We start from the raw sequence: 23,384 nt of genomic DNA on the forward strand, positions 1-23,384 counted from the left end.
GACCTAGAGAAAGGAAATACTCAACTCCAGCCCCCTCTAGTCACTCTATGCCACCTAAAGGGGAGGTGGGCAGAGGGGACAAAGAGGCATACATGAAGTTCACAGTCCAGAGGAAAAGGCTTACTAAAAGACTGAAAACTAAAGGGAAATAGAAAATAGTAAAACTAACATTTAATAATTATAAGACTATAGAACACTTGCCCTCCCCTCACTCCTCACCAGCACATTGCTAAAAACCTATTTACAGCAGTTCCTCTCATCTGGCACATCATGTCTGGCTTTCAAGAAAAAAATTACAAGGCATACCAGAAGGCAAAAAACACAATTTGAACAGAAAAAGCAAGCATCAGAACATGACAGAGATGTTGATGTTAGAATTATCAGGCAAGGAATTTAAAATCACAGCATGCAAGAACAGATGGGCAATATAAGCAGAGTGAATGGAAATTCTACAAAAGAACCAAAAAGAAATACTAGAGATCAAAAACACTACCAGAAATGAAGAATGCCTCTGATGAGCTTAGTAGTAGATTGGATAAGGCTCGGGAAAGAATCTCTGAGCTAGACGATATATCAATAGAAACCTCAAAAACTGAAAAGCAAAAAGAATGAAGACTGAAAAATTAGAACACACAATCCAAGGACTGTGGAACAACTACAAAAGGTGCAACATATGTATAATGGGAAGAAAACAAGAGGGAGAATGGAATAGAAGAAATATTTGAAACAATAATTGAGAATTTCCCCAACTTAATGTCAGACACCAAACCACAGATCCAAGAAACTCAGAAAACAGCAAGAAAGATAAATGCCAAAAAACAAACAAAAAAACCCACTATACCTAGGCATATCATTTTCAAACTACAGATCAAAGATAAAGAAAAAATTCAGAAAGAGAAAACAAAGTTAAAATACACCTAACCTATATAGTAACAAAGAATTATATCTAACTTCTCCTCAGAAAACATGCAAGCAAGAAGAGAATTGTGTGAAGCACTTAAAGTGTTGAGAGAAAAAAAACTACCAACCTAGAATTCTGTACTCTGCAAAATTATCTTACAAAAGTGAAGGAGAAATAAAGACTTGTCAGACAAACACAAATTGTGAAAATGTGTCGCCAGTAGACCCTACTTGCAAGAAATGTTAAAAGAAGTTTTCTAGAGAAAAGGAAAATAATATACATCAGAAACTTGGATCTACATAAAGGAAGAGTATCAAAGAAGGATAAGTGAAGATAAAACTGTAAAAACTTCCTATCAGTTACAAATGTAAAGGGAAATAGAAAAACTAACATTTAATAAACTGTAATTTAATATTAGAAACTTTGAGAACTATTTTCCTTGTAAAAAATCATTCAGTATCTTGAATAATGCTTGCTTTCTTATTCTGTAAATTTCCATATTGAGCAAGCATCTTTTCTAAGCCTTGAGAATTGTCATACTCCTTTCTAAGTATGGATCAGCCTGCTTCCAACATTTTCATGTTTTTGCTTTCACTGATGTGCAATATCTCTGAGATTCCTTTAATGTAAAGTTTCTGTTGGCATCATTTCCTCTAGGACACCTTTACCTATTCATCACAACCAATGTCCTCATTTATGCTAAATTCACATTCATTAAGTTGCCCTGGCTGCATATATAAAGTATTCCAAATGGTGACAGTGATCAGCTATTTGTTTTCTAAAAAGAAATGTTTAATTGAAATTTCACTCCCAAAACATTCTTTCCTTCCATCTGTTGGCCAATTCTTCTTTTTTGAATATTCATATTTATAAAATGTCACATGGTTTTATCACTTAAAAAGAAGTTAGACCACTACAAGCTTCTCTGTGAACAAACTGATGAATGGATGTGCACTGACCAGTCACCAATAGAGTGAAAGAAGCTACATGATTGGTCACTGATCATGATGTGCAACAGTTATATATATAATTTGTAGACTGACAAGCCAGCAGCAAAATTTGTATTTTATGAAATTACTTACAGGTAATATACCATGATAACTAATATTTGAACCATGTTTTTAGAGGATTGGTGTTTAACTAAAACAGACTTGTTATGTACTAGATCAATTAAAGCTAGAAATTTTTTTTAATTAGTGCTTTTAGCATCTAATATACATACAATTTATGGACAAAGCAAAATTTATTCCATAGATTAAGGAACTATTCATGGGAACTGTGTTAAAATTTTAGCATAATTATGTACTCAATAAAAGTAATACTATCCTTTTCATAAAATAAATAAATGAAGTAGAAAATAAAAATCACTGATAATTCAACTGCCAAATGATAAGCTACAATATTTTAATGATTTTTTTCAAAACTTATAAATGTGTATTTTTTTCCTTTTTCTCAAAATTAGGAATACACAAAAACACACATATAACCCATACTATTACATAGTCTCTTATCATTAAATATCATGAATTTTATTGCATTACTTATCATATTATTCATAAAATAACTTAGTCAGTCTGCAACTACAGCAGAAACACTTTGCTTCTTCTAATTTTTTGGTTTTTTTGTGGATATTTCCTTAACAAAATTATAAGTGATAAAGTTGTATCATAAGAGTGTAAATATTTTAAAAGATTTTGTGAAATATGACCACTTTCTTCTAGAAAAATTAAACTAATTTATAATCCCACAAGTAGTATCTGAGAATGTCCATTTTCTTGTGTTCTGCTCAACTAAGTCTATGATTATCTCTTCACTATTTTGATTTTAGAAAAGTATCAATCACTGTTTCAGTATGTATGTTGTTGATTACTAGTAAGGTTTTATATTTTTCATCTAGTTTTGATAAAATATAATATTTTTGTGAGAAAATTGCTCATTTTATTTTGCATATTTTTTCTTATTGCTTTTAAATATCTTTTCATATATTAGGTACATTTTTCTTTGTCTGTCAAATAGTGAGGATTTAGTTCATAATTTTCAATATATATTTATATTTTATTTTCTTTTTCTACTTTACTTCTACATCATTGGCCAAAAATTTTAGCACCACAGTTAATAAGTATGCTATAGTGGTGACCGTGGATGTATTTGTATTATTTCTGACTTTAATGGAAATGTCTTTAATATTACAACTTTTATAATGATGTTGACTATTGATTTTAGGTAGATGATCTTTATCACTTAAAAGGAGAAATCTCTATTCCAAAATAAACAAGGTGATTTTATATAAAAACAAAATATTGTCAATTTTATTAAATGTTCTGAATCAACTGACCTGTTGAACTGAAAAATTATGTTATAGGTTAAGAGGTTAATTACAATCTATGCTTGCATTCTTAGAATAAACTCAACATCATTAATGGTAAATAATGGTTAAAGTTATGTAGGATTTCTGCATTTATAGTCATAAATTCTATTGCTCCATGTTTTTATACAGACATTAAAATAAATAAAGCCTTAAAACTTTAATAAGGAATAAATATGTATTTGTATTTATCAAGTTAATTTCAATGTCTGAATGAACAAATTTTCATTTTGTACACTAAAACCTATTATAGTTTGTCAAGTTACACTGCATTTAAATTATGATTCTAGGTAAGATTTGAAATAAATATGTACATAGCAATAAATATGTACATTCTTACCCTTTTTTTTTTTTTGGCTGTAAAATGCTTAATGTGACTTTTGACAGTACCCAACTTTTTCCATAGTCACATACATAGGACATAGTCACAAATTAGGAACCAGAAGAGTCAAACCATGTAAAATAAAGTATCAAAAAGTCTCCCCATATGTTCACAATAATAGTCCTTTGTTTTTTTTAATTTACATTTTTTAAAACTATTTTGATATTCTGGACAACAAATGTCATTCCCTTTTTCTATTTTCTGCAATAAATATCTACTATTTCAGAACAGTTTGACATATTTCATAATTATTATTGGAACAAACTCTAGTCAAAAGCATTTTTTCCAGTATTTATTTTGCCCTACTAGTTCATGGCTGAACAATTTATTCCCTTAATATTTTTAAATGTAGAAAGAAAAAATATAAGAATTTAATTGTCCAATGTGCTGTTCTTTTATGGTATGCTGAAAAGGTTAGCATGAAAACGCATTGAGTCTTTCTACTTAGCTGAGGAGGAAAAGAAAAAAGAGAAGAGAATGAGAATGTAATATTAAGTCAGTTTTCATGTCAGGTAAGGCTGCATTCTAATTATTGATAAAGTATGCACGCTTACATTTTGGTCTATTAAAAAAATCGGTATCATATTTGTCTTGGAATGAAGAAGATTGTTTTCCGAAAGATCATTTATAACCCTTTGGGCTGGACAGCTGTCCCTCTTCTCTTCTCTCCCTGCACTCTATTAATACCTTGACCCTGCTCCTATCACTTTGAACTCAAATGATTGGTTTGCTTACATGTATCTTTCAGGAAATGCAAGTTACTGATTTTTATACTCCTGTAGTCATCCTCACAGTAGGAGTTTAATAGACAATTGCTAAGCTGCTAACTGAAAACTCACTTCTAATGATACTTATTTGGAAACAAAGTCATTCTTGAAAAACTTTAGACAGGGGTACAATGGGAACAATTAATAAACAGTAATGTTCATGTAAAGTGTTCACAATTGCATGGTATTTGATGACTTGCAATAAACCACCTAAAATATAAAATGAAACACATTTTGTAAAAGATATGTAGCATTCAGTAGGGTATTGTCAACTATGGGTCTTTGGCCAAAAAAAATTAAAAGTGGGGGAATTGACCTCTTTAAGTTTTCTCTCATCAGCAATAACCATTTGTAAATCAATTTATTTTGTATAGTCAAAGTTAGAAATTAGGCATAGGCTGAAGTCAGACATCTTAGTTCAATTATTGGTACTGCCACTAACTGTGAAAAGTAATATGAACTGCATACTTTCTATGTTCTGGGAACTATATTAAGCATTTAAAATGAATTATTACATTGAATCCTCTAGGCTTTGTATTATATGGTATCCCACATCTGATTTCTCTTCTTGATTTTGCTAGCCCTGTGTTTTTGTATAATTAATTCCATCTCTTTAAGGCTTATTTTTCTCATCTAACATGGGGGGTAATAATTCCTGCCTCTTAGAGATGTTGTAAAGTCCAAGTACTTAGCAGAGTGTCTGTCACATCATAAGCCCTCAGTAAACATTGTCTACTACTTTATTGTTAGATTAGCAATTGAGGATCAAAGAGGATAAGTAATGTGAAAACTACCATTGAACAGTAAGTCCCTGAGTCTACTTTAACTCTGAATCTCAGATTCCTCATCTCTAAAAGGAAGGCAATGTAACACAACACCTTAACTGTTACTGACTCAAAATAATCTGAGGATAAGTGGCAATATTTTAAAAATGATCTACAGCAGACAATAACACAACATTGTAAATCAACTATACTCCAATAAAAATTTTAAAAATAAATAAATAAAGAATGCTCAACACAAAGCCTGGCACATACTACGCTTTCAAAATCTGGAAGTTACAAGATGGAGGAGGAGGAATGAGAAGGACAAGCAGGGTAAAAATCCAACAGAGGTGTTGATCTCAAGTTCAAATGACACCAGCAGTACGTAAGACAGTCCCTATGTAATATATTGTCTACAACCATTGATAGGAGATTTTTGCGATCATAAACGTACTGGTCTGATTTAGACGATGTAGCCTACAGAGTGGACCAAGGAGCAATTTATGACCAAAATGCATTTCTGGTTTATCATCTGTAGCTACAACTACTGAGGAGGTCCCATCTACACTTCATTCCTAGTAGCCATCAGACATCACCAGAATATCATTTCTAGTAGCCCTAAGTGTGGATAAGAAGGATAGATGAATACTCACTCTGACCTCCTGGCTTTGGAGAAGAAAAATGCGCTTATTACATTTTCTTCCCCAGGTCAATTAGCCATGCAATTAACCTCATTCCCAAAGGTTTAAAAACTCTATCCCACTGCAAAACCTCGGCCAAATGCAAAATTTTGCTTCAATGCCTGAAGTCTATTTTTTTTTACTTCATTTAAAAGTATTCTTATTGATGTCTGTGCTCTCCCAATGATGGTGTTAATATTATTCAAGTTACGCTTTCTTGCATAACTTGGTGGAAGTGATGATATGCAACCTGTGGTCCTGTCACACTGATTACAGATGCAGTTTGTCTTCAACAAAGCAACTGTCGGCTGTTGGAGTTTGGGATGTTGCCTACATGAATTAGTGGAGTGAATCCAGCAAAAGCATTCCTTTGATATTCTTACGAACGTTTATGCTTTTAGACTGTGATCTAAAAAGATTCCTTTGAGATTTTATCCTTTTTGTCAACTTAGAAGCCATTATCAAAAAGCCTTTTTGTAAATGATACTGAACTAAATACTTTATTGATATTCTAAAGATACAGTCCTCGCTCCTTTAATGTTTAAAAACAAAGGAATTTGCCACTAACCTAATGGGTTGGTTTGGGTCTGACCAAGTAGTTGTTAGGTGGCTAGCCTTCTTTTTATGGACAATAAAAAACCTACAGAAATATTGGTAAGATTTTAGCCTTTTCTAGAGAAAGCAAGCATAGCTATCATTTTTCAACTCTCAAATTTTTTTTGGAAAAAAAAAATTCTAACACTAGGGTGCAAGAGTTTGTAGAAAGGGCCAGTACGGACAATATTTCTAGGATGGGAGTTTGTCCACAGCTATCAGGACAGCATATGTGTACATTCCACTGGACCCAACAATTCCACTGGGAATTCAGAAAAGTACATTTTTTTAAACTATTTGAGAAAGATTTTTTTATAATGTGGTCTTTATAATAGGAAAGAAAAGGATACAAGATAAATGTCCAAAAGTAAAGAAATGGCTGAAAAATATCATATATCTTCAAAGAAATATAATGCAACCATTCATAAGGACAAATGTAGATAAGTATTTATAATACAATTTGAACTTAAAAACCAAGTGAAAAGTAGTATGTAGAGTATAAGCCTATTTTCTAAATAAAGGTAGACTCATCTGTGAATATGAATACAGAGATAAAACTTTAAGAAGACAGAGATAGATGACACAGATTTCTTTAGTAGAATATCAATAATAAAATATCTGAAAGGATGTAAACTATTTGCCAAGGTTGAGGGGCGGTAAGGTTGCAGATGACTTGCTTTTTATAACATTTCTTTCCACAGTGTGCATTTATTACTAATGTATTAAAAATTGTGTTCAAATAAAATGCAACTGCATGGATGATTACAAGAAAATTATACATTATTTGCATCATTTGCATGTACCATTTTGCTAAGAAAATTAAAATGTTCTTATTTTAAATTACACACAGATCAATAAGATACTACAGAGGAAATAACTCTCTTTTTGAGTATAATGTAGGCTGAAAGAGTACATGAATTACCAGTAAACAGAATATGATTTTTAAACGATAGAAAATTTTCAGAATGATGAGATTAACATACAGAAGCAAGGATTTTGAGAAATGACAGCTTAAATTTCTGTTTTAAAGTTTGATTTAAAACATACACAACTATGGCACCTTGACACACATTTTGGCCTCTGATATTAAGGATGAAGCTGCGTTTTTATCATTTTATGTGGTTTACAAAGACAGATAACAGAGAAGGAATACTTTGTAGTCTATTTTTTGGTTACAACATTTCATAAAATTGTTACATTTTTCATCTTATAATTCTGTTTCTCACAACTCCTTTACGATAATACAAAGAATATCGTGACAAAATGGAAGAAATAATAATTAAGGGCATGACGAGTAAATGTTTGAATTCTCACAATTATTTCTATCTTTTCCGTTAATGACTTTTAAAGTTTCATTTAAAATCTAGAAATAGTTGTATATCTTATATTCTGGTTCTGAACCAAATGTTTTTCCACCTAACGTTCTCCCAATCTCCAGTTGATCATTTGTCACTTTTGATTATGTTTCAGTTTCTTCTGTACCAACTGGATTCCCCCTGATATGTCCCTGGTTGTTCAAATTATAAGGTTAGACACTGGTTATATCAGGGTGAGGACCTTTATCAACTGATTCATTTCATTGCTTTCATTCTGATAGCATCTTAAAGGCTACTAATCAACTCCCCTAAGTTGCAGCCAAATACTTTGACATGTTCAGGTAGACAAATCACAGAATAATCATTGAATATACAAGACACTGATGACATTTATTTCACTACGTTATGTATTAATATTACACAATGACATTTCTCTCTTCTGGACCATTAAACTGGAATAGTGTTCTTTTGTTACTATTACAGACTAGCAAAGACAGTCTTTCAAAGATTATCTACAGGTCCAAAAGCACTTTTATCAACGCTACTCCCATCAGTCTCAATTTTGATCTACTATTGCCAATATTTCAAATCTGATCCAAATTTACAGAAAAAGTACAAACATACAAATAGTCCCATTTTCAAAAATGTAACTATAGCAGCAACACATTTCTTCAGTCACTTATCCAGCAATCTTAAATGCTCATTATGTGTCTTTGAAGGAAGGAAGAAGAAAATGTCCTCTTAGCCAAAAATACATAAGGGCCATGGGAAGATGGGAGGTGGATGGGGTCGTCCCACAAGTTACTAACAGAAGAGTTCAACAGACTCAACCGTCCAACAGACTCAATGCCCTTTGAAAGCTCAAGTTCATAATGATGACCATGAGTCATCAAAAACAACTTGTCTTTAACAGTCACAGGTTAAGAAAACGAGGAAGTGAACAATTTGTTTTTGAATGATTTCAAAAAACAGATTAAAACTTCTTTTAATGTTCATTTTAAAAGATCACATCTGGAAAATTTACAAAGAGTAGTTAATTCCGCAATTCTGGTAAATAAATGAAATAATCCTTTTTTTAAAGTCTAGTGCATACCATACAGGCTAAAATTTTAGAGGTGCAAAGAAAAACTATGGGTACTGCCTTATCTCCTTAAGCATGCATAGAGAAAATAGCATTTTGTCTATACTTTTAAAATCACTGCAATTATCATAGAATATTATAATAGTACTTTACTTCTCTGTTGTCCTCGTTAGATTCTGAGCTTCCTTAAGCAGGAACCAGATTTTATTGATCTAATGAATCCCAGCATAATGGCTGGAACTTTGTAACTGCTCAATAAATGCTTACTGGGGGAGGGAATGAACAAATGAATGTATGAATGAGTGAATAAATCAATGAACGGTTGATGCAATGAAAGCTCATTTCTATCAGTGAATTCATTTCTTTCATTCCTGGCTCTAGCAAAAAAAACAGAAGTGAGACAAAATTATTTCCCTTTCTACCCTCAACAGTAAAATGCCCACAGATGTCTTTATCTAAGCAATGCTTCCCATGTACTAAGAAAAGCTAAGGCTTATGATGTCAGGCCTAAGTGCTTCATATATATTTGATGACTAAATCTCTCCAACAACCTATGGAGTAGTAGCTGCTATTACCTCCATTTTACAACTGAGAAAACTGAAGAATAGGAAAGAAATTGAATAAATTTCTAAAATCATCCAGTAGAATGTCAACTAGTATAAACTAGAATGTAAAAATTTCTAAGGGCAGAAAAGTTTGTTGGTTTTTATTCATTACTGTATTTCCAGGGCCTAGAGGAAGCCCTAACACATAGGAGGTATTCAATTTAGATACACAAATGATAGATACATATGTACATACATACATAGGTAGATAGATAGCCCTTGCTCCTAATCACCATGCTAGACTGTCTCCAGGGATAGAAAATGACCTCTGAGGGAGGGAGGTGTTGAGTGGATTCACTATGGCTAGATGTCCATTCTTACCTCCTTCTGTTCAGTGTCTAAACTGGATGGCAGAGCCCAGGAAACCCAAACTAGGAGTCACCCCACTCCTGGCTGGAAAATTCAGAGGTATGTAGGCAGCCCCTGCCTCTATGGGAAGGGAAACAAGGCAATCTGTTTCAAAGTGAGAGATTATAAACTGCTCACTTTTTAGTCAGTATAGTACTACTTACTGAGCTAAAAGAGGTTATTTGTTACACTATTCCCAAATGGCCTAAATGAATTAGAGATCTTTGGAAGGTCTGTAAATTGCTCCTTTCTCCTCGGTAGAAGCCAGACCAGTATGTTGGAAATTCTGTCTTAAATCTCTAATAATAATAATTGTCCTCAGGCCCTATTCAAGCTTCCTCTTTCCTTCGAATGTAGTGGTAGTTGTAATTCAAATGATGCCATTTCGTGTAATTTCTTTTGTCTACTAGATAGAGAAATCATCTTTATAAACATAAAAACTTCAGTGTACTCATGTAACTATTTTTTCAAACAGAAGTTTCTCTAGGTATCTCTAACGTTCCAATCATAAAGGTATTCTTACACAAACTTGTTAATTTATCATCATGATAGATTGGGTGGGGTGGGTGTGGAAGCATAGATAAAACTTCCAACTCTGGAGAGAATCTAGACAGAAAATGGCTGAATGCTTTGCACACAATAAGTGATCAATATATGTTTGATAAATGCATGAATGTATGGAGGAATGACCTAATAGATTGCTTACATTTATAACATGCTGCAGGATGATGGTACCTTAGTACGTGCAGTATTTAATTAAATAGTAACATAAAAGGTTTAAAGGTAAATGCAATATTTTACCTGCAGAATTTTACCTGTGGATTACTATGTAATCTTAATTAGCAAATTTAAAACAATTACCATGCTTCACCATTGAGAAGACAGAAATGTTCATGTATTTAGCCTTCAATGATATATTCCGTTCTCAGTAATTATCTTTCCCCTAGTTAGAAATTCTCATATAATTAAAGTGCCCACAGAAAAATTGTACTTACCTGCTTTGTAGGTGCTAAAATTAATAGCATCAATTAAATAACTACTAATACTATTCGACAATACTGATCAGACATTGGTGGCAACACAATGATTGTGAATACTTAACATACAAAGCCTGTCTGGCAATTCAACTATTAATATGTGGTGGCTACTTTTAGAAACTTTGTAATTCATGCAATGCGTTGTCTGTACCTCTACAGGCACTGTGCAATGATTAGAAAATCATCCAATAAAACAAATTTTAATAATGTGTGAAACAAAATCTACACTTGCAAAAGTAGACTGTAGGCAGAATTATTCAGACAACTGATTCAGTTCTACACATCGTCTCTGTATAAATATAACTGATAGCCTATGTACTTTTAAGCACAGGGTTTTTTACCATGTGATTTGTGAATACAGACCATCTAACTACAGCTAGTCGTTGAATGAAGCAGAAGCACCTGGATGATGGGCTCCAGAGTTTTATTCATTGATTTTGAATACTGATGGTGTTTGATATTTCCCTTGAGCTTTCTGTTCTTTCTTTTCCCCCCTTTCTTTTTATTGTGTGACTTGTTCAGTGCACTAAAAAGACACATGTGAAGATACAACATGTTCCCCCAAGAGTCCAGAAGGAGGACTTTAAGATTTGCTCAAGTTTGTGGGTAGTGGCCAAGCCAAAGCAATTCTACTGTGTAATATAATAATTTAACCCTGTTTGTGGGCCAGAAAATATGGCCTGGAGTAAAGAACACATTTGTATAGTATAAACTGCATATTTTGAAAAGAAACTTAATGAAAAAGAAATGGATTATATTAAAAATGTTCTTTACATGCAACTGTTCCAAATAATATACATAATACAAAATATGGCTTCATATATTAAGAAGCATGATCCATTATCTCTGTTGTTTAGTTTAATGAGTAGACATAAAATACATTTGAGTTACTATTTGGATATAAAGCCAACTTACATTCCAAATTTTATCTAGTGCTAGACATGAGTACTACATTAGTAAATTAAAAATCCTTTTATTAGTATAGTTGCACTTAATTTTTCCTTTTAAGATTTAAAATGTCAACAATATTTGTCGACAAATTGTCAGCCTGAATCACTTGTTTGTATTAAAGTCATCCCCATTTATTATAGTAATTAGTGTCTTCCAGGGAATCTTTTTTGAATTTCATAAATGAAAGTCCGTCAGTATTTTCAAATACTTGCACCTATAATCAAGATTTTATGGTTGTACTCTAGCATAAGGCTCTACATATAGAAGGCATTTCATAAATATTTGTTAAATGAAGAGAGCAAATGATGAAGCTTCACTTTAGAACAATAAGGGTAGACAGTAATCATTAATTTTGTAATGGTTATTCCATGCTGAAGAGAGTAGCATCACCTCCACTGTCTTTACCGATAGGATGAATACTTAACGTAGATAATATGTTCCTAATAGATTAATAAATCAAATTATTATATTTTAGGAAAATTATGTTGAGATATTTAAGACATGCAAAATTTATAAAAACAGCAAATTGTGTTCCTTATTCACCACCTGATGAAAATAAAATGCTGTATACATTCCACCCTACCAATAACATCTGAAATTAGTAATATTCATTCACAAGTATTTCTTGATACTTATACTTTATATTTTTGTATTACTTGTAACATAGTATTGTTCTACATGGTTTTAATTTTACATAAATGGTATGCTGTATGTATTATTCTAAAACAAGCTTTTTGCACTCCATTGTTTGAGAAGTCTAATGTTAACACAATACCTATATTCATTCATATCCACTGCTGTATTTCATTTAAATATTTGCAAATTGTTTTTCCACAGTGGTGGCACCTTCCCATCAGTGGCATATCAGTGCTCAGTACGTAATTCACATCTTTGTCAGCATCTGAAATTTTCAGATTTTTTCATCTTTACCAACCTCATGGGTATAAACCATTATCTCATAGTTTTGGTTACTTTATCAATAACTAGTAAAGGTTCAGATGTTTTCATATGTAGATTGACCATTTAAGTTGCCACTTCTGGCCTCTTCTGTGAATTACCCATTCGTTATTTTGGTAAGTTTTTCAATTAGTTTGTATGATTTAAAAGTTCCCTTTGTTGTATGCATTGTGTTGCCAATATCATCTGCTAGTCTGTAGTTTTTCTTTCTTTTCTTAAAAAGGTAGCTTTTGATGATTAGAAGTTTCTAATTTTAACATAGCCACGTTTACCAATTTCTTCCTTTGTTAGTTTGTGCTTCATGTGCCCAAAAGTCCAAGGGAAAAATGTTATTTATCTTCATAATAAGACATTATTGCAAAGGGCAAGACCCTGCCACTATCTTCCCCAAATTTATTTCCACTGTTTTCACTCCTCTAATCATCTTTACATTAGAATAAGTTTGTCAAGTCACAGAAAAAAAATCTGTTGTAATATTTTGATTAGAATTAAACTGAATTTATATTATGATTGGGGAGAATTGACATCTGTTATATTAAATCTTCCTCTACATGAGCATGGTGTGGTTCTCCAATAATTTAGGTCTTTTAAATATTTTTCAATAATGTTTCCACCATACACATCATTTGGTAGGTTTTGCTTTGGATATTCCTATTCGTCGGATCCACCAAAACATGTACTCCTATATACACTTATAAAATATCCTCCCACAGTTGGAACCAAGTGGTCTGAGAGCTCACATTGTATGATTTCTTTTAAGTTTGTTCAGGTGCGTTTTATGGCCCAGAATGTGGTTAATCTAGTGAATGTTCCAAGTGAGCTTGAGAAGAATGCATATTCTGCAATTGTTGGACAAAGTAATCTAGGTGTTCAATTATATATCCAGTTGATTTAAAGTGTTGTTGAATTCAACTATGCCCTTACAGATTTTCTGCCTACTGGATCTGCCCATTTCTGAGAGAGGGGTGCTGAAGACTCTAACTATGACAGTGACTTCATCTATTTGTACTTCCTCTTCTATCAGTTTCTGCCTTGTGTACTTTGATGCTCTGTTGTTAGGCACAAGCACATTAATGATTGTTATGTCTCCTTGTAGATTTGACCCTTTTACCACTATGTAATACCCCATCTTATCACTAATAATTTTCCTTACTCTTAACTGTGCTCTGTCTGAAATTAATATTTCAGTATTTACTCTAGTGTTCATTTGATTAGTGTTAACATGATGTATCTTTCTCCATTCCTTTACTTTTAATCTATATGTGTCTTTATATTTAATGTGGGTTTCTTGTAGACAATGTATACTTGTGTCATGTTTTCGATCCTCTCTGACAAACTCTTTTAATTGATGTTTAGGCCATTGATGTTTAAAGTAATTACTGACATATTTGGAGTAATGCCTACTGTATCTGTTACTCTTTTCTATTCATTGCCCTCATTCTTTGATTCTATTTTTGTCTTCCACTCTTTCTGCCTTTTGTTGTTTTAACTGTGCATTTGATGTGATTCCATTTGCTCTCTTTTCTCAGCATATCAATTATCCTTTTCTTTTTTTTTTTACTTTTTAAAAAAGTGGATGTCCTAGAGTTTGTAATATGCATTTCCAACTAATTTACAATAATTTACAACTAATCTAAGTCCACTTTCAAATAACACTACACCACTTCATGGGTAGAATAAGTACTTTAACAAAACAAAGCACCCCTGGATCCTCTCTTCTGTCCCTTGTATCACTGTTGCCACTTGATTCACTAATACATAAGCTATAATCATCAAGTATGGAGTTGGCCAAAAAGTTCATCCAGGTTTTCCATCTTACTGAAAAATCCGAACGAACTTTTTGGCCAACCCAACATATCGTGCAATTATTTCGAACAAATTTTTATCTTTTAGATCAATTAAAATAAGAAAAACAAATGTTTTATCTTCACTTATTTCATCTCTAAGTCACTTCCTTTCTTTATGTAGATCCAAGCTTCTGATCTATATCATTCTCCTCTCTGAAGAACTTCTTTGTTCTCTGAAGAACTCTCTGAAGAATTTCTTGCAAACAAGTCTACTGACAACAAATTCCCTCAATTTTGTTTAAGAAAGTTTTCACTTCTCCTTCACTTTCGAAGGATAATTTTGCAAGTTACAGAATTCTAGGTTGGTGGGTTGTGTCTCTCAACACTTGAAATATTTGATTTTCCTTGTGTGCATGGTTTCTGAGACGTCAGAAGTAATTCTTATCTTTATTCCTCTATAGGTTAGGTGTTTTTTTTTTTTCTGGTTTCTTTTCAGATTTTTTCTTTATCTTTGATTTCCTGTGGTTTGACTATGATATACCTGCGTGTAAATTTTGGGAATTTATTTTGCTTGGTGTTCTCAGGCTTTTGGGATTAGTGGTTTGGTGTCTGACATTCATTTGGGAAATTCTCAGTCATTATTGCTTCTTCTTTTCCATTTCTTTCTTCTCTTTCTAGTATTTCCATTATGCATATATTATATCTTTTGTAATTGTCCCACAGTTCTTAGATATTCTTCTTTTTCTAAAATAATTTTTCTCTTTGCTATTCAGTTTCGGAAGTTTCTATTGACATATTCTCAAGCTCAGAGATTCTTTCTTCAGCCGTGTCCAGTCTGCTAATGAATCCATCAAAGACATCCTTCATTCCTGTTATAGTGTTTTTGATCTCTAGCATCTTTTTTTTTTTTAGAATTTCCATCTTTCTGCTTACATTACCCATCTGTTCTTGTATATTATATCATTTCCCATTAGAACCTGTAGCATATTAATTATAGTTGTTTTAACTTCCCAATCTGATAATTCCAACATTTCTACTATATCTGAATCTGGATCTGAAGTTTGCTCTGTCTCTTTAAACCCTACTTTTGGTCTTTTAGTATGCCTTTTAATTTTTTTCTGAAACTGTACATTATGTACTGGATTAAAGGAACTCCATAAAAATAGGCCTTTAGTGATGTGGTCTAAGGTGTGGGGTGTGGAGAAGTGTTCAACAGCCCTATAATTAGGTCTCAGACTTTTAATGAGTGTGTAACAGTCCCTCAGTCTGACCCCTTAGACACAACAGGATGACTAGAGGGGGCTGGAGTCAAATATTTTCCTTTCCCTTAATTGTATTTTAATGTCCATTTTAGGAGTACCTTGCTATTTCATACACTCCACCATCTATAATGCTATTATTAATAGAGTTTACATTTATTATTAAATATATCATTATTAAACAATATTATTATTTAATACCGCTTATATATATTTACTGGTTCACTTGCTTATAATTCCTTCTTGCACATCAGGCCTTTTTTTCAGAAATCATTATATTTCTTTATGAAGTATAGCCTTTAAAAATTCTTTTAGTGGGGACTTCCGGGAAGATGGCGGAAGAGTAAGACGCGGAGATCACCTTCCTCTCCACAGATACACCAGAAGTACATCTACGCGTGGAACAACTCCTACGGAGCACCTAATGAACGCTGGCAGAAGACCTCAGACCTCCCAAAAGGCAAGGAACCCCCCACGTACCTGGTTAGGGCAAAAGAAAAAACTAAACAGAGACAAAAGGATAGGGACGGGTCCTGCACCAGCGGGAGAGAGCTGTGAAGGAGGAAAAGTGTCCACACACTAGGAAGCCCCTTCGCGGGTGGAGACTTCGGGAGGCGGAGTGGGGGAGCTTGGGAGCCGCGGAGGAGAACACAGCAACAGGGGTGCGAAGGGCAAAGCGGACAGATTCCAGCGCAGAGGATCGGGCCGACCGGCACTCACCAGCCGAGAGGCTTGTCTGCTCGCCCGCCGGGGCGGGCGGGACTGGGAGCTGAGGCTCCGGCTTTTGTCGGAGCGCCGGGAGAGGACTGAGGTTGGCGGCGTGAACACAGCCTGCAGGGCATTGGTGCGCCGCGACTGGCCGGGAGAGAGTCCGGGGAGGGGTCTGGACCTGCCGAAGAGGCAAGAGACTTTTACGTCCCTCTTTGTTTCCTGGTGCACGAGGAGAGGGGATTAAGAACGCTGCTTGAGAGAGATCCAGGGACGGGCGCGAGCCGCGGCTAAGAGTGCGGAGCCCAGAGACGGACATGGGACGCTGAGGCCACTGCTGCCGCCGGCAGGAGGCCTGTGTGCGAGCACAGGTCACTAGCCACACGCCCTTCCGGGGAGCCTGTGCAGCCCGCCACTGCCAGGGTCCCGGGATCCAGGGACGGCTCCCCCGGGAGAGCGCACGGCGCCCTCAGGCTGCAGAGTCACGCCGGCCTCTGCCGCTGCAGGCCCGCCCCGCACTCCGTGACCCTCCCTACCCCCCCGGCCTGGGTGAGCCAGAGCCTCCGAATCAGCGGCTCCTTTAACCCCGTCCTGTCTGAGCAAAGAACAGACGCCCTCCGGCGACCTACACGCACAGGCGGGGCCAAATCCAAAGCTGAGCCCCTGGGAACTGTGAGAACAAAGAAGAGAAAGGGAAATCTCTCCCAGCAGCCTCAGAAGCAGCGGATTAAAGCTCCACAATCAACTTGATATACCCTGCATCTGTGGAATACCTGAATAGACAACGAATCATCCCAAATTAAGGAGCCCTGTGGATGAAAGGCTCTTGGTGCTGCAGCCAGGAGTCAGTGCTGTGCCTCTGAGGTGGGAGAGCCAACTTCAGGACACTGGTCCACAAGAGGCCTCCCAGCTGCACATAATATCAAACAGCAAAAATCTCCGAGAGATCTCCATCTCAACGCCAGCACCCAGCTTCACTCAACGACCAGCAAGCTACAGTGCTGGACATCCTATGCCAAACAACTAGCAAGACAGGAACACAACCCCACCCATTAGCAGAGAGGCTGCCCAAAATCATAGTAAGTCTACAGACACCCCAAAACACACCACCAGACGTGGACCTGCCCACCAGAAAGACAAGATCCAGCCTCATCCACCAGAACACAGGCACTAGTACCCTCCACCAGGAAGCCTACACAACCCACTGAACCAACCTTAGCCACTGGGGACAGACACAAAAAACAACAGGAACTACGAACCTTCAGCCTGCAAAAAAGGAGACCCCAAACACAGTAAGATAAGCAAACTGAAAAGACAGAAAAACACACAGCAGATGAAGGAGCAAGATAAAAACCCACCAGACCTAACAAATGAAGAGCAAATAGGCAGTCTACCTGAAAAAGAATTCAGAATAATGATAGTAAGGTTGATCCGAAATCTTGGAGATAGAATGGACAATAGAATGGACAAATTGCAAGAATCAGTTAACAAGGACCTAGAAGAACTAAAGATGAAACAAGCAACGATGAACAACACAATAAATGAAATTAAAAGTACTCTAGATGGGATCAATAGCAGAATAACTGAGGCAGAAGAACGGATAAGTGACCTGGAAGATAAAGTAGTGGAAATAACTACTGCAGAGCAGAAAAAAGAAAGAAGAATGAAAAGAACTGAGGACAGTCTCAGAGACCTCTGGGACAACATTAAACGCACCAACATTCGAATTATAGGGGTTCCAGAAGAAGAAGAGAAAAAGAAAGGGACTGAGAAAATATTTGAAGAGATTATAGTTGAAAACTTCCCTAATATGGGAAAGGAAATAGTTAATCAAGTCCAGGAAGCACAGAGAGTCCCATACAGGATAAATCCAAGGAGAACTACGCCAAGACACATATTAATCAAACTGTCAAAAATTAAATACAAAGAAAACATATTAAAAGCAGCAAGGGAAAAACAACAAATAACACACAAGGGAATCCCCATAAGGTTAACAGCTGATCTTTCAGCAGAAACTCTGCAAGCCAGAAGGGAGTGGCAGGACATATTGAAAGTGTTGAAGGAGAAAAATCTGCAACCAAGATTACTCTACCCAGCAAGGATCTCATTCAGATTTGATGGAGAAATTAAAACCTTTACAGACGAGCAAAAGCTGAGAGAGTTCAGCACCACCAAACCAGCTCTACAACAACTGCTAAAGGAACTTCTCTAGGCAAGAAACACAAAAGAAGGAAAGGACCTACAATAACGAACCCAAAACAATTAAGAAAATGGGAATAGGAACACACATATCGATAATTACCTTAAATGTAAATGGACTAAATGCTCCCACCAAAAGACACAGATTGGCTGAATGGATACAAAAACAAGACCCATATATTTGCTGTCTACAAGAGACCCACTTCAGACCTAGAGACACATACAGACTGAAAGTAAGGGGATGGAAAAAGGTATTTCATGCAAATGGAAACCAAAAGAAAGCTGGAGTAGCAATTCTCATATCAGACAAAATAGACTTTAAAATAAAGACTATTAGAAGAGACAAAGAAGGACACTACATAATGATCAAGGGATCGATCCAAGAGGAAGATATAACAATTGTAAATATTTATGCACCCAACATAGGTGCACCTCAATACGTAAGGCAAATACAACCATAAAAGGGGAAATCGACAGTAACACATTCATAGTAGGGGACTTTAACACCCCACTTTCACCAATGGACAGATCATCCAAAATGAAAATAAATAAGGAAACACACGCTTTAAATGATACATTAAATGAGATGGAGTTAATTGATATTTATAGGACATTCCATCCAAAAACAACAGAATACACATTTTTCTCAAGTGCTCATGGAACATTCTCCAGGATAGATCATATCTTGGGTCACAAATCAAGCCTTGGTAAATTTAAGAAAATTGAAATTGTATCAAGTATCTTTTCTGACCACAACGCCATGAGACTAGATATCAATTACAGGAAAAGATCTGTAAAAAATACAAACACATGGAGGCTAAACAATACACTACTTAATAATGAAGTGATCACTGAAGAAATCAAAGAGGAAATCAAAAAATACCTAGAAACAAACGACAATGGAGACACAACGACCCAAAACCTGTGGGATGCAGCAAAAGCAGTTCTAAGGGGGAAGTTTATAGCAATACAAGCCCACCTTAAGAAGCAGGAAACATCTCGAATAAACAACCTAACCTTGCACCTCAAGCAATTAGAGAAAGAAGAACAAAAAAACCCCAAAGCTAGCAGAAGGAAAGAAATCACAAAAATCAGATCAGAAATAAATGAAAAAGAAATGAAGGAAACAATAGCAAAGATCAATAAAACTAAAAGCTGGTTCTTTGAGAAGATAAACAAAATAGATAAACCACTAGCCAGACTCATCAAGAAAAAAAGGGAGAAGACTCAAATCAATAGAATTAGAAATGAAAAAGGAGAGGTAACAACTGACACTGCAGAAATAAAAGAGATCATGAGAGATTACTACAAGCAACTCTATGCCAATAAAATGGACAATCTGGAAGAAATGGACAAATTCTTAGAAATGCACAAGCTGCCAAGACTGAATCAGGAAGAAATAGAAAATATGAACAGACCAATCACAAGCACTGAAATTGAAACTGTGATTAAAAATCTTCCAACAAAGAAAAGCCCAGGACCAGATGGCTTCACAGGTGAATTCTATCAAACATTTAGAGAAGAGCTAACACCTATCCTTCTCAAACTCTTCCAAAATATAGCAGAGGGAGGAACACTCCCAAACTCCTTCTACGAGGCCACCATCACCTTGATACCAAAACCAGACAAGGATGTCACAAAGAAAGAAAACTACAGGCCAATATCACTGATGAATATAGATGCAAAAATCCTCAACAAAATACTAGCAAACAGAATCCAACAGCACATTAAAAGGATCATACACCATGATCAAGTGGGGTTTATTCCAGGAATGCAAGGATTCTTCAATATACGCAAATCTATCAATGTGATAAACCATATTAACAAACTGAAGGAGAAAAACCATATGATCATCTCAATAGATGCAGAGAAAGCTTTTGACAAAATTCAACACCCATTTATGATAAAAACCCTGCAGAAAGTAGGCATAGAGGGAACTTTCCTCAACATAATAAAGGCCATATATGACAAGCCCACAGCAAACATCATCCTCAATGGTGAAAAACTGAAAGCATTTCCACTAAGATCAGGAACAAGACAAGGTTGCCCACTCTCACCACTCTTATTCAACATAGTTTTGGAAGTTTTAGCCACAGCAATCAGAGAAGAAAAGGAAATAAAAGGAATCCAAATCGGAAAAGAAGAAGTAAAGCTGTCACTGTTTGCAGATGACATGATCCTATACATAGAGAACCCTAAAGATGCTACCAGAAAACTACTAGAGCTAATCAATGAATTTGGTAAAGTGGCAGGATACAAAATTAATGCACAGAAATCTCTGGCATTCCTATGCACTAATGATGAAAAATCTGAAAGTGAAATCAAGAAAACACTCCCATTTACCACTGCAACAAAAAGAATAAAATATCTAGGAGAAAACCTACCTAAGGAGACAAAAGACCTGTATGCAGAAAGTTATAAGACACTGATGAAAGAAATTAAAGATGATTCAAATACATGGAGAGATATACCATGTTCTTGGATTGGAAGAATCAACATTGTGAAAATGACTCTACTACCCAAAGCAATCTACAGATTCAATATAATCCCTATCAAACTACCACTGGCATTTTTTACAGAACTAGAACGAAAAATTTCACAATTTGTATGGAAACACAAAAGACCCCGAATAGCCAAAGCAATCTTCAGAACGAAAAATGGAGCTGGAGGAATCAGGCTCCCAGACTTCAGACTATACTACAAAGCTACAGTTATCAAGACGGTATGGTACTGGCACAAAAACAGAAAGATAGATCAATGGAACAGGATAGAAAGCCCAGAGATAAACCCACGCACATATGGTCATCTTATCTTTGACAAAGGAGGCAGAAATGTACAGTGGAGAAAGGACAGCCTATTCAATAAGTGGTGCTGGGAAAACTGGACAGCTACATGTAAAAGTATGAGATTAGATCACTCCCTAACACCATACACAAAAATAAGCTCAAAATGGATTAAAGACCTAAATGTAAGGCCAGAAACTATCAAACTCTTAGAGGAAAACATAGGCAGAACACTCTATGACATAAATCACAGCAAGGTCCTTTCTGACCCACCTCCTAGAGAAATGGAAATAAAAACAAAAGTAAACAAGTGGGACCTAATGAAACTTAAAAGCTTTTGTGCAGCAAAGGAAACCATAAAGAAGACCAAAAGACAACCCTCAGAATGGGAGAAAATATTTGCAAATGAAGCAACTGACAAAGGATTGATCTCCAAAATTTATAAGCAGCTCATGCAGCTTAATAACAGAAAAACAAACAACCCAATCCAAAAATGGGCAGAAGACCTAAATAGACATTTCTCCAAAGAAGATATACAGACTGCCAACAAACACATGAAAGAATGCTCAACATCACTAATCATGAGAGAAATGCAAATCAAAACTACAATGAGATATCATCTCACACCAGTCAGAATGGCCATCATCAAAAAATCTAGAAACAATAAATGCTGGAGAGGGTGTGGAGAAAAGGGAACCCTCTTACACTGTTGGTGGGAATGTAAATTGATACAGCCACTGTGGAGAACAGTATGGAGGTTCCTTAAAAAGCTACAAATAGAACTACCATATGACCCAGCAATCCCACTGCTGGGCATATACCCTGAGAAAACCATAATTCAAAAAGAGTCATGTACCAATATGTTCATTGCAGCTCTATTTACAATAGCCCAGAGATGGAAACAACCTAAGTGTCCATCATCGGATGAATGGATAAAGAAGATGTGGCACATATATACAATGGAATATTACTCAGCCATAAAAAGAGACGAAATTGAGCTATTTGTAATGAGTTGGATAGACCTAGAGTCTGTCATACAGAGTGAAGTAAGTCAGAAAGAGAGAGACAAATACCGTATGCTAACACATATATATGGAATTTAAAAAAAAAATGTCATGAAAAACCTAGGGGTGAAACAGGAATACAGACACAGACTTACTAGAGAATGGACTTGAGGCTATGGGGAGAGGGAAGGGTAAACGGTGACAAAGCGATAAAGAGGCATGGACATATATACACTACCAAACGTAAGGTAGATAGCTAGTGGGAAGCAGCCGCATAGCACAGGGAGATCAGCTCGGTGCTTTGTGACTGCCTGGAGGGGTGGGAATGGGAGGGTGGGAGGGAGGGAGACGCAAGCGGGAAGAGATATGGGAATATATGTATATATATATATATAACTGATTCATTTTGTTGTGAAGCTGAAACTAACATACCATTGTAAAGCAATTATACTCCAATAAAAAAAAAATTCTTTTAGTGAATCTACTGGTGGTAAAGTTGATAAATTTTTGTTAGACAAAAATGTATTTTTTCTCCCTTGTTGTTAATTGATAGTTTAGCTACAAATACAATTCTAGGTTTGTTGGTTACTTTCTCTTTGGAATTCAGAGGTATTGCACTATTCCACTGTCTTCTGGCTTCTATTGTGGATTGAGATATCCAATGTCACAGTTTCTTATAAATTCAGATCTATAAATAATTTATCTTTTTCTCTGGTTACTTTTTAGTATCCACTCTTGGTCTCTGATGATCATCAGATTCATTATATCTTACCTATGTATTTTTTTTCATAGTCTACTTAGGATTCAGAAGAATCATGCCATTCCTCAGCTTTGGACAATTATTTACCCTTATCCCCTTAAATATCATATTTCTTCATTTGTATATGTTCATCATC

General features: G+C 35.3%; 1 protein-coding gene across 1 annotated transcript in view; it reads right to left on the minus strand.

Annotated features, from left to right (window-relative positions):
- Positions 1-23,384, minus strand: part of USH2A (usherin) — a 737,336-nt gene that overhangs the window by 604,394 nt on the left and 109,558 nt on the right. The window lies entirely within an intron of this gene.

Source organism: Lagenorhynchus albirostris, chromosome 2 (assembly GCF_949774975.1).
Source record: "Lagenorhynchus albirostris chromosome 2, mLagAlb1.1, whole genome shotgun sequence".
NCBI classification, from domain to species: domain Eukaryota; kingdom Metazoa; phylum Chordata; class Mammalia; order Artiodactyla; family Delphinidae; genus Lagenorhynchus; species Lagenorhynchus albirostris.